This window comes from Mobula birostris, chromosome 27 (assembly GCF_030028105.1).
Source record: "Mobula birostris isolate sMobBir1 chromosome 27, sMobBir1.hap1, whole genome shotgun sequence".
In the NCBI taxonomy this organism is placed as follows: domain Eukaryota; kingdom Metazoa; phylum Chordata; class Chondrichthyes; order Myliobatiformes; family Myliobatidae; genus Mobula; species Mobula birostris.
In genome coordinates this window covers 19,857,612-19,869,534 of record NC_092396.1, presented here as the reverse complement: position 1 = coordinate 19,869,534, position 11,923 = coordinate 19,857,612, and the positions used below count along the sequence as shown (strand labels likewise).

Here is an 11,923-nt window from a genome sequence, read left to right as displayed (position 1 = left end):
CTTCAACTGGCTCTGCAGACAGCCTTAACTACTGCTGGTAGGTCTGACTGCAACTATTCAGGAATAAGCATAGTCACTCAGGGTGAGCACTCTTTTTATCTGTTCTTTCCACTGATAAACTCTCAGTGAATTTAAAGCACAAGGCTGCCTTATTCCAAGTTTTCTCTGTTCTCCTCAAGGTACAAACTCCTAATCCCTTAACGATCATTGGGATTCTGACGCAAAAAGTTAACGAGTTCATGGGATTCGGGGCCAGTAGGTAAAATGGATCAAATCATTGTTGATACTAGGAAGCAGAGTGCGATATTGGAGTTTTGCTTTTTGTTATTCGAAGCCTCTGATCTGTGACATAACAATACTGGGACGCTTATTGTTTGCTATTACAGTCATGATCTGGATTGAAATGTAGGGTCAAGATCAGTAAATTTGCAGATTTTATGAAAATCAGTAGTGAAGAACCTCAATGTCGGCTACAGCAAGATATTGCTCAATTGGTAAGATGAGCAGAGCAATGGAAGAAGGAATTTAATCCTGTCAAGCCTGAGGTAATGCATATTGGGAGGACTAACATAATGAATAGTAGGGCCTTAGGGAGTATTGAAGAACAGAGAGGCCTTGGTATACAATCCAAGTAACCTGAAGATCGCAGCACAAGTAGGTAAGGTGATCAAGGCATACGGGAGACTTGCCTTCATTACTTGGGGCAAATAACTAATATAGTTCTTTGGAAGGAAGTTATACACAGCTGAAAAACAGTATGTAATTATAGTCTCAATGCTTTAGGAAGGATACGATTGTGCTGGAGAGATGCACAGATTAACCACGACAAATGGGGGAATTTCAGTTATGGAGGGAGCCTGAACGGATTGGAATCCAACCACAAACAAGAGAAAATCTGCAGATACTGGAAATCCGAGCAACACACACAAAATGCTGGAGGAACTCAGCAGGCCAGGCAGCATTTATGGAAAAAAGAAAAGTCAATGCTTCGGGCTGAAACCTCTCGGCATTCCACAGATGCTGCCTGGCCTGCTGAGTTCCTCCAGCATTTTGTGTGCATTGCTGAATAGCCTAGGCTTGTTTTCTTTGAAATGGAGAAGGCTGATGGACATCTGATAGAGGTGCACATAATTAATTATGAGGGGCACCGGTAAGGAGACAGTATAAAATTATTCCCCATGTCAAGAATGCCTAAACTAGAGGTACAAGTTTAGGGTAAGGGGTAGGATATTAAGAGAGCATATGAGGAGGATCTGTTTTCAACTACTGACATGAGCACGGTTGCCAATGCATACATGGCCACAGATCAAGTGCTGGCAAATGAAATTAGTGCAGATGAGTACATGATGATCAGGGTAAATCTGGTGGACATAAGAGCCTGTTTTTGTGATACTTTCCCCTGCAGTAAGTGAATCCGTTGGGTACACAGAAACTATTTCCTGACTGTGGTTTTCTCAGATGAATGACAATTTAAAAATAAAGGCCTGTGTTACAGTGATGAAGCTAAAGGAAACCTTCCACACACAAAGTACACTCTTCTGCAAACACACAATTCCAGGTTAATCATGTAGAGGGATTTAGGAATTAAACCACAGAACAATCATGAATGTCCGAGGGGTTAAAGAGCATAATCCTGGTCCTAAATCTGCTACTGATCATTGTCCAGTGTCTCGGAGGTTGAAAGTAAGGGAAATCAGTCAAGATTTCTGCTCCTGACCGCTGCTTAGTGACCCTTGTTAGTGAGAGTGGAAAAGAGTCTGGGTTTTGCTGCCGATTGTAGTCTAGTGACCCAAGGGTGAGGGAAAGGAAATCAGCCTGCCTTATTTTTCTGTGAAAGGTCATTTTCTAGTGCCCTATGCGAGTGTGTGAATGTCATCTGAGGAAAGGGTCAGAAAGGTCATTTATTTGGCTATCTGTGAATAATACAAACATTGATTGTCATCTTGTGGAGTGATTATACAGCCATCACACAGTGATCAGACATCACTACAGATTTGCCAATCGCTTAATATTGATTGCCTGAATTAACCAACTGTAAATTTTGCAACTTGCATTAATTCTAAACCTATGAGAACACATCTCAGAATGGAACTAACGTGGTACGATTCAGGTGAATGTGCAATCTTTCTGCCCTCTGATATTCCATATCCATTTCACGGGTTGTTCTACTGATCCATGAGGTGCTGAACCTGTGTTCAGAGAACAGGAAGGTAGAAAAGACAGTGAACAGTAGGAGGGGATGAGAAAAGGGGGTGAACAGAATGAGAAGGGTGGAGGGAGGGAACGTTGACTCAGACCATGAGAGGCCTGTGTCGGCATTTTCATGCCTTACAAGGCACCACTCCCCGCACAGACTAGAGCAACGTGTGATTAAGTGCCTTGCTCAAGGGCACAAACACACAGCCACAGCTGAGGCTCGAACTAGCAACCTTGAGGTAACTAGACGAATGCCTTAACCATTTGGCTACGTGCCCAACACAAGGGTGGAAGCACAGGATATCAGAGAGAGGGAACAACATTAAAGTGGAGAAGATAATAGCTCAGAGGTGAAGAATGCAAACAGTGGAAAGTACAAAAGGGTGAGAGGGGATGATAGGGCGAGGGGGGTGAGGGTGGGTCGGGGGGGCGGCGCGAGAGGAGGGGGTGCGGGCGAGAGGGGTGTGAGAGAAAGAGAAAGGGATGAGAGAGCGGAGGGAGAGAGAGGATGAGAGAGGGAGGATAAGAGGAAAGGATGAGAGAATGAAATTAAAATAGAGAGAAGGAAAGAAAATTAAAATGGAGAATGATAGAATTAGGAGTTGGATAGTGCAAACGTGGAAAGTAGATGACAGAGAGCAAGTGAGCAAAAGAGCAAGAGTCTTACCAAACAGTATGAGGAGAGCAGCAGATCACGACATAATATGTATTGGCAGTTGGGTCAGATTCAATAGCTCCTCAGGCAGAAATGTCTCACAGTAGTTTCAGGTTAATAAATTATCCCATGACCTTCACCACACTTCTGCTCATGCCAGAAGATGCTGCATGCAATCCTATCCTAACAGGCAAAATGGACAAAGGAGAGTTGATAGATGTTATTTTCATGAGTTTTCAAAGGGCATTTGCCAAAGTGCTGCACCCGAGGTTGCTAAACAAGATAACAGCCCACGGTTTTGCAGGAAGGACACTAGCATGGACAGCAGATCGGCTGACGAGCAGGAAGCAAAGAGTGGGAATAAAGGGGGCCAGTTCTGGTTGGCTGCCAGTGACTAGTGGTTTTCCACAAAGGTCAGGTTTGGTTTGCTACCTTTCATGTTACATGTTAATAGATTTGGATGATGCAAATGATGCCTTTGTGGCCAAGTTTACACATAATACAAAGAAAGATGGAGAAGTAAGCATTATTGAGGAAGCAGGGGCCTGCAGCAGGAGTGGACAGATTCGGAGAATGGGCAAAGAATGGTAGAAGGAGTACAGTGTAGGGAAGTGTATGTTCATGCACTTTGATAGAAGCAATAAATGCGTACACTACTTTCTCAATGAGAAGGGAACTCAGAAATCAGAGGTGCAAAGGGATTTGTGAGTTCTGGTGTAGGATTCCCTAAAAGTGAACTCGCAGGTTGATTTGATAGTCAGAACAGCAAATGTAATGTTAGCGATTAGAATATAAAAACAGCGATGTAATGCAGAGGCTTTATAAGGCATTGGTCAGACCATATCTTGAGTGCTGTGAAAAGTTTTATATCAGCCAACAATCTTGTACCAGCCCTTTAACGTATTCCAGGTTCAATCAAACCTTCCTTCACACAAAAGGATACGCGGGCATTGGAGAGGGTGGGTTTATGAGAATGATCCCGGGAATGAAAAGGTAAACACATGAAGGACTTCTGATGGCTCTGGGCTTGTGTTCACTGAGAGGCATGGCGTCTCATTGAAACCTACTGAATATTGAAAGACCTAGGCATAGCGGAAGTGAGGAGGTGGTTTCCAATAGTGGGGAAGTATGGAATTAAAGGGTACAGCCTCTGAATAAAAGAGCTTCTCTTTAGAACAGAGATGAAGCAAGATTTCTTTAGCCAGAGGGTGGTGAAAAATGCAACTCATTGCCACATACAGCTGTAGAGGCCAGGTCATAAAGCAGAGGTTGATAGGCTTTTGGTTAGTAAGGGTATCAAAGGTTACGGGGGAAAAGGGAGGAGAATGGGGAAAAATTACTCAGCCATGATTGAATTGCAGAGCAGACTTGAACGGTTGAGTAACTTTATTCTGCTCCTGTGTCTTCTGAACAACAGTTTCAAGATAGACATAGAGTCACAGAGCAGTACAACAGAGAAAACGGCCATCTAATTAATGCTAAGCTCCTATTCTACCTAATTTCCTATTTATATGCTCATAATTATGTACACCTCCATCAAATCTCCCCTCACTCTTCTATGCTCCAAGGAATAATGTTCTCATTGACCATAGCTCCCTAAACCCCTCCCACCCATGTACTTATCAAAACTTTGCTTGAATTTTGAAATCCAACCCCATCCACCACTTATGCTGGCAGTTCGCTCTATACCCTCACCACTCTCTGAAGATTTCGCTCATGTTCCTCTTGAACATTTCACCCTTAACCCATGACCTCTGGTTCTAGTCTCACCCACCCTCAGTGAAAGAAGCCTCATAATTCTGGACACCACCATCAAATCTTCCCTCATTCTCCTATGCTCCAAGGAATAAAGTTCCAACCAATTCAACCTTTCCTTCAAACTCAGGTCCTCAAGTCCCGGTGATACGCTTGTAAATTTTCTCTGTTCTCTTTCAATCTTTTTGATATCTTTCGTGTAGGTAGGTGACAAAACCTCAATTAGAATATCACTTGGCATATGTCATGAAATTTGCTGTTTGCAGAAGTACATTGCAATACATAATAATGAATGCTATACATTATATATTTATTTATATTAAAATGGAAAAAGTAGTGCAAAAAGAAGTGAGGTAGTGTTCATGGGTTTATTGTCCATTCAGAAATCCAATGGCAGAGGTGAAGAAGCTGTTCCTGAAACACTAAGCGTGCATCTTCAGGCTGCTGTACCTTCTCCTTGACGGCAGCAATGAGAAGAACTGGACACAATACTCCAAATTAAGCGTCACCAATGCCTTATACAACTGCAACATAACGTTCAGCTCCTGTGCTCAGTGCTTTGATTTATGAAGGTCAATGAATCAACTGTCTCTTTACAACCCTATATTCCCATGACTCCACTTTAAAGGAATTATGAATCTGTATCCCTCTGATCTACCATACTCCTTCATACCTTACTATTCACCGTGTAAGTCCTACTGTGGTTTGTCCTCCCAAAATGCAATATGTCACATTTGTCTGCATTAAATTCCAATTGCCATGTTTCAGTCCATTTCTCTAGCTGGTCCAGATCCTGCTGCAAGCTTTGATAGTCTTCCTCGCCGTCCACTATGCCTCAATCTGCATGTCATTGGCAAACTTACTGAACCAGTTTGCCTCATTAAAATCCAGATGACGTTGACATAGATTAGAAAAAAACAACAGATTCAACATTGATCCTTGTCATGGGACTCCGGTCAAAATGGCAACCATCTACTACCACTCTCTGGCTTCTTCCACAAGCCAATGTTGAATCCAGTTCACTACCTCATCCTGAATACCAGGTAACTGAATCTTCTTGACCAACTTCCCATGCAGGACCCTGTCAAAGGCCTTGCTAAAGTCCATGTAGACAACATCTACTCTTTTCCCTTCATCAATTTTCCTGGTAACCTCCTCGAAAAACTGTTTTTTTTTTAAAGACATAACCCACTGTGCACAAAGCCATGGGAGGTGTATGGAGGGATATGGTCCGTGTGCGGGTCAGTGGGACTAGGCAGAAAATGGTTCGGCACAGCCAAGAAGGGCCAAAAGGCCTGTTTCTGTGCTGTAGTTTCTATGGTTCTATGGACTATCTCTAATCAGTCCCTGTCTATCCAAATACTTAAATATCTGGTCCTTTAGAATACTTTCCAATCACTTATCTATTACTGACATCAGGTTCACCGGCCTATAATTTCCCAGCTTTTTTTTTTAGAGCTTTGCTTAAGCAATGGAACATCAGATATCTTCCAATCCTCTGAATCAGTGGCTAAGGACATTTTAAACACCTCTGCAAGAGGCCCTGCAGTTTCTGCACTTACCTCCCATACTGTCTGAGGGAACACCTTGTCAGGCCTCAAGACAGCAAGCACTTCCTCCTCTGTAGTCTGTATATGGTCCACGACCTCACTGCTGTTTTGTCTCACTTCTATAGGCACTGTGTTCGTCTCCAGAGTAAACACAGATACAAAAAAATCCACTTAAGATCTCTCCCATCTCTTTCAGCTCTGTGCATAGATGACCACACTGATCTTCAAGAAGACCAACTTTGTCACTTGCTATCCATGTCTGTAGAAGCCCTTTGGATTCACCTTCAGCTTGTCTGCTATAGCAACCTTCTTTTGGCCCACCTAATTTCCCCCTGGTGTTCTTTTGAAGTGATGGAAGTGGAGGAGTGGATGGAATCCCTAATGAGCGTTACCAGTTTTGGGAGAAGAGCAGAGCAGGAAAAGTAAAGGGAAGAACAATTTAAATTAACTGTGGGGAACAGGTCAGCTCTCCACCATGCTCTTTCATGTATTGATTTAAAGGCAAAAAGAGAACACTCAAGGCAAATGACATAAAATACATTGGGAAAAACAGGCCTCTTTCCCTGCTAGGCTCCTGGTTTTCCTTGCCAGGGTCTTAAACTAGCAATGTAGTACAAGGTCTCATTAAATCCCTGAAGCCAAGAGGCTGCCTTTAATCTTGATCACTTAGTGAAGGGCGAAGTCTGATTCAGCCCGCAATAATGGTGCAGTTTATCCATTAAGTTGATCCCAGGAGGCTGTAACATTACCTTTTCACTTCTCCTCACCCCAACTTGCTGTCATTACAGTTCTTGACGTTGCAGCATAATACACCTGTCGACTCTTGGACCCCCCTCCCCCAATAACGTATTGTTAATACAACAGTGTTCAGTCTACAACACTACGATGTGCTTCCTTTACAGGAGTCTCATCTGTAGCACTGCTTGTTCTCTTTCTCTCATCAGAACAAGGCAAAGCAAGGGAAAGAAGTTTTTAATTTTGGAAAGATTCAAAACAATAGTCTTCTGGATTTACAAACAATTGAGAATAAGCTGGTGCCAAGACATCAAAAAGGGCTAAATATTACACCATCACATCAGTATCCAATTGATTATTAACAGTGCAATGCTATAAAGTCTTGAATTTATCTGATGCCTTTCCAAACCTCAGGACTTCCCAAAGATTTTAGGAAGTTTTTTATACTGAAATCACTATTTTTTCCTACGAAGTGCAGCTGCCGGACTGTGTTCGGCAAACTCCCAGTGATGGAAAAGTAATTGGTGATGTTCATTGAAAGGTAAAATCTGGCAAGGGCACTAAGAGGAGTCACTCATTCATGTTCCCAATTGTATCATGGAATTTTATTGGATCTACTTGAAAGGAGAGTTGGGGTCTTGCTTTATTCAGCTCATCTAAAAGATGGCAGCTTTGACTGTGCAGTACTGCACTGGATTATATTTCTGAATTTTATGCTCAGGTTGCTAATGCGAGATTTGAACATGTTCAAGAGGTGACAATGCTTCCAGGTGAGACACAGCTAACACCCATGATGGCATCACTTTACCCAAGCCGGAGGAATGGGATGGGGCTTTTATCAGCACTGTTGGAGCATATTCTAGACTTAAGGTGCACAGCAAAACATAAACTTCAGCTACCAACCTTCAGAGCTGAATATGGACTGTAGCTTAACCCTTACATACTGTTCGGGTCAATTTTGACCTTTGACCACAGTGAAAACTCCCTAAACGCCGTTTTTTTCCAGCCGAAATTTTATGATTTTTCCTAAAGTGACCCAAAATGCGCCAAAATGAAAAGATTTTAAAAATTAAACTTTTGTACTGGTGCTACAATTTTTCCAACACTGAAGCCGTTCCGGGTCAAATTTTACCCGTACCGATTGCAAGCCAGGGGAATATGGAATAAAGATATGGGCAGTCTGTGATGCGCGTTCCAGTTATGCTTGGAATATGCAAGTGTATATTGGGAAGCCAGCTGTGGGAGGCCTAGAGAGAAAGCAAGGCATGCGCGTCACGTTGGACATGACAGAAGGGCTGAAAGGACACAACATGACCTGTGACAACTTCTTCATGTCTCATGAACCTGGTCAGGCACTCCTGAGGAAGTAAGTCACAACGGTGGGTACTGTGAGGCGGAACAAGCCAGAGATGCCAGCTGCTCTGACTGAAAGGGGGAGAGGCATCTTGCCTTCTAAGTTTGCGTTCACCCATGGCACCACAGTTGTGTCGTATATGGCATAGAAGAACAAGAATGTGATCCTTATGAGCACTTCACATAAGGCTGCAGAGGTAAGCGATCAGGGGGACAGAAAACCTGCCATCATCCTGGACTACAATGCCAACAAAGGGGGGTTGACAACCTTGACCAAGTCACAGGCACATACAGCTGCATGAGGAGAACAGCCTGCTGGCCTCTCGCTGGATTTCATAACATCATTGACATTTCCACACACAATGCCTTTGTCATCTGGAGTGACCTGAGCCCTACCTGGAGGGCAAGCATGAGGAACTGGAGGAGGTTCTTTTTGGAGGAGCTTGGAAAGGCCCTTGTGGCTCCTTCTGTGCAAAGGCGAGAACACCTTCCCCATGCACCATTCTCAGTAGCAGTGGTAAGGGCAGTGCAGCAATCTGAACCTGGCCCTGCTCAACAAGTCCCACAAGAGGCCAAAACAGGGGGACAAAAGGGAAGGAGATGCAACTTCTGCCCTGCAAAAAATCGACTACTTGCAGCAAATGTGGTAGACTCGTATGCGAGGGCCACACACGCAAGATTTCCCACTACTGCTTTGAATACAAAGACTAGTTTGCAAACAGCGACTACTTTTTTGTTTAGTTTGTTGGTTAAATGTTATTTAATGTTGAATTAATAGTTAATAGTTATAATTAGATAGCAGTTAGTAGGATTTTTTAATGATATAGCAGTGAGGACAGTTTTTGCTGGTTGTAATGGTTACAAATGGTTATATAATTATGGTTATATAATAAACACCACAGTTCCAGAATATTCTTGCCATTTTCAGTTTCAATTGTCATGGATATCCCTCGAGGTCGAGGATGATGGTCTTCGTTCTGAAGTGGCCCACAGAGTGAAGACACCTGTGCGTGTATTTTTTTAACGTATACTTGATGTTGCACTCCAAGAAGCTCACGATACTTCACAAATCAACCAACTAATTCCAATGGCATGGAAGCCACGACTATTAGAGCTGGTGGATTTATTGCAGCCTTCATCCGCCCTCACAGCCGTTGAGTTCGAAGTAACTTCGTCTGCCTGTTCCACCATTGAGGTCTTGGTTGGATTGTTCTTTGTCAGGGACCTCACCCTCGACCTTACCGCCATGGGTGACCCTACCAGGAGCATAGCTCCAGACGGCATCACTCTTGGGATCTCAGGACCACACAAGCTTCTCCACCGCGACAAGGTGACAATCCACGGAGAATCCGCGGTTTCAATAAAATATATTTAATTCTTTATGGCTGTTATGTTTTCATGTCTTAGGTAAAATAGGACATTATATTGTGTGACAACGTATGTTTTTTCTCCAATGACGAGTGGTATAAAAACCTAAAAAAATATACTTTCTCATCTCTGATACATTAATTAAGGATTAATCACACTTTTATTAATGTCAGATAAGCTATTTTCACATTGTAAATATATCAGTGGCTCAAAATTTGGTATCGACATTTGTTATAAGGGGGATTCTTGGGCCAGGGTCAAAATTGACCCTGACCATACTGGGAAGGTATAAAATCTGAACAGTATGTAAGGGTTAAATTTAAAATGCAGCTCTGGACAATGGGATCTTAAGAGCCGTGAACCACAGATGAAACAATGCTGATCAAACGTTCAAGTAGGTGACTGTAGTGTGAGTGTGAAGAAGGAGGCGTGAAATTTATATGTAATTCAAAGGAAATGTTGCAGATGATACAATATAAATATAGAATTGTCATTTGTTCTCTAGCATATAAAATGTCATGTAGTTTTGGGTTGAGCAAGCCACTTCCTCTGAAAGGAGCTCAACATGACGCCTACTGTGTCTCAGGCACTTTGACGAATGGGAAAGCTGGACTGGTTGCAGGACAGCTTGCTCTTTCCACCACCCATGCAGGACTTCTGTGTTCCTGCAGCATCTCCAAGGTGCCTTCTTAATTTTGAGCAGACATGGGCCAGAGATCCCCAGGTCGTTTTGGATGCTTGCTTTGCTTCATTTAAGCTTTGTTTAAAATACATTTATTATCAAAATATGTATACCATACTGTACACAACCCTGAAATTCATCTTCTTGCAGATAGCCACAAATACAATAGAATCCACAAAAAAAACACTCAAGACCAATAAGTACCCAGTGTGCAATAAAAAAGCACAAATCATGCAAACAATAAAAAGGTGAACAAATAAACAGAACATGAACTGCGTGGGAGTCCACAGCCATGAAGCCAGGCGAGTGAGGTGACAGTCCGATGGTTGCAGGCCACAACTGCGGAGTCCATTCAGTGCTGAGCACACGACTGAATCTTTTCTTGTGTCTATCTGGCGATACCTTACTATGACAGAGCTCAGAATTGCCTTTTTCCCGGAGTCTGATAATGGTAATAGGCAGTTTGCCCAATGTTGCCTCCTGAGTGTAACATTCATCTAGGAGAGGCCACTGTCATTAGTTGGCCTGTCCTTTCAGTACATCTGAATGAGATTTTATGGGCAGTATTGGTGATAATTTTCCAGTTTCTGAAGCATACAGCAGGATAGGGATTATACCTTCCTGGTAAACTGCAAATTAATGTCAAATCTGGGGTCTTGATCTACAAATACTTCTTTCCTCAACTGATTAAGGACTATGCTGGCCTATTGAAAGTGGTGGTGAATTTTATCATCAATGGTTATTTCCACTGAGAGTTGTGGAAGCGGTCAAAAGACATTGTGATCCGGTTGCAGAGGAACACCACTGGAAGTGGTCAAAGAATGCTTGGAGCTCTGACTCTGAGCACGTACAAGCACTGTACTTGCTACAGTTTGGGCAACCTTAATTCTGGAATGCAGATGTTTCAGGTTGAACAGCTGCCCTTTATTTCTAAGGATTAGCTAAACTCCTGCAGGAACTTTTGTGGGAGCTGAGATACCAGTTCAACAAAGAGCTGTTCAAGCTAGTTAATTGCTAATTAACCACCGATTATCATTCATTATTTACTTATCTCCAGACTTACTTACCATCCACCTTCATGCTCACTTGTCTTTGAGTTCACTCAGTTAGTCAATAACAAAATCTGTTGCCACAGTCTCTCATTGTCTAATGCCAGACTGATTAACTCTGTTGCTGGCAGTCACAGCTTCTTCCATCAACAGCCATTCTTTACAGCTTTAGAAAGTGTTACTATCTCAGATAATCAACCTTACAGCAACATGCTATTCAGAATTAACTTCCATTCTGTTGGCTGAGAGAAGAACCCAGCTCGTCGTCATGCCTCTAACAACCCGTGACTAATGAGACTGTGAACATACTGAATGTGCAGAGAATCTCAGCCAGAAGAATTTCAGGAGCCCAGTCAGACACCGAACATGTTGATCAAATCATTATTGAACTTTTATCTTCATTCCATGTATTCAATTTTGCTCCAGTTCTTTTATAGCATTACCCAACAAAAATCTAACAATCCCAGAGCTGAAACAATGACTTACAGCATTTGTTTTCTTTTAGGTGGTGAATTCCTGATTTCCACTAATATGCAATCTGAGGTTTTCTGATTTTACCTACAGGCAGCCAGTTCCAATG

At 42.6% G+C, this 11,923-nt stretch overlaps 1 protein-coding gene across 10 annotated transcripts in view; it reads right to left on the bottom strand.

Moving 5' to 3' along the window:
• Positions 1 to 11,923, bottom strand: part of LOC140188549 (pleckstrin homology domain-containing family G member 5-like) — a 110,982-nt gene that overhangs the window by 75,101 nt on the left and 23,958 nt on the right. The window lies entirely within an intron of this gene.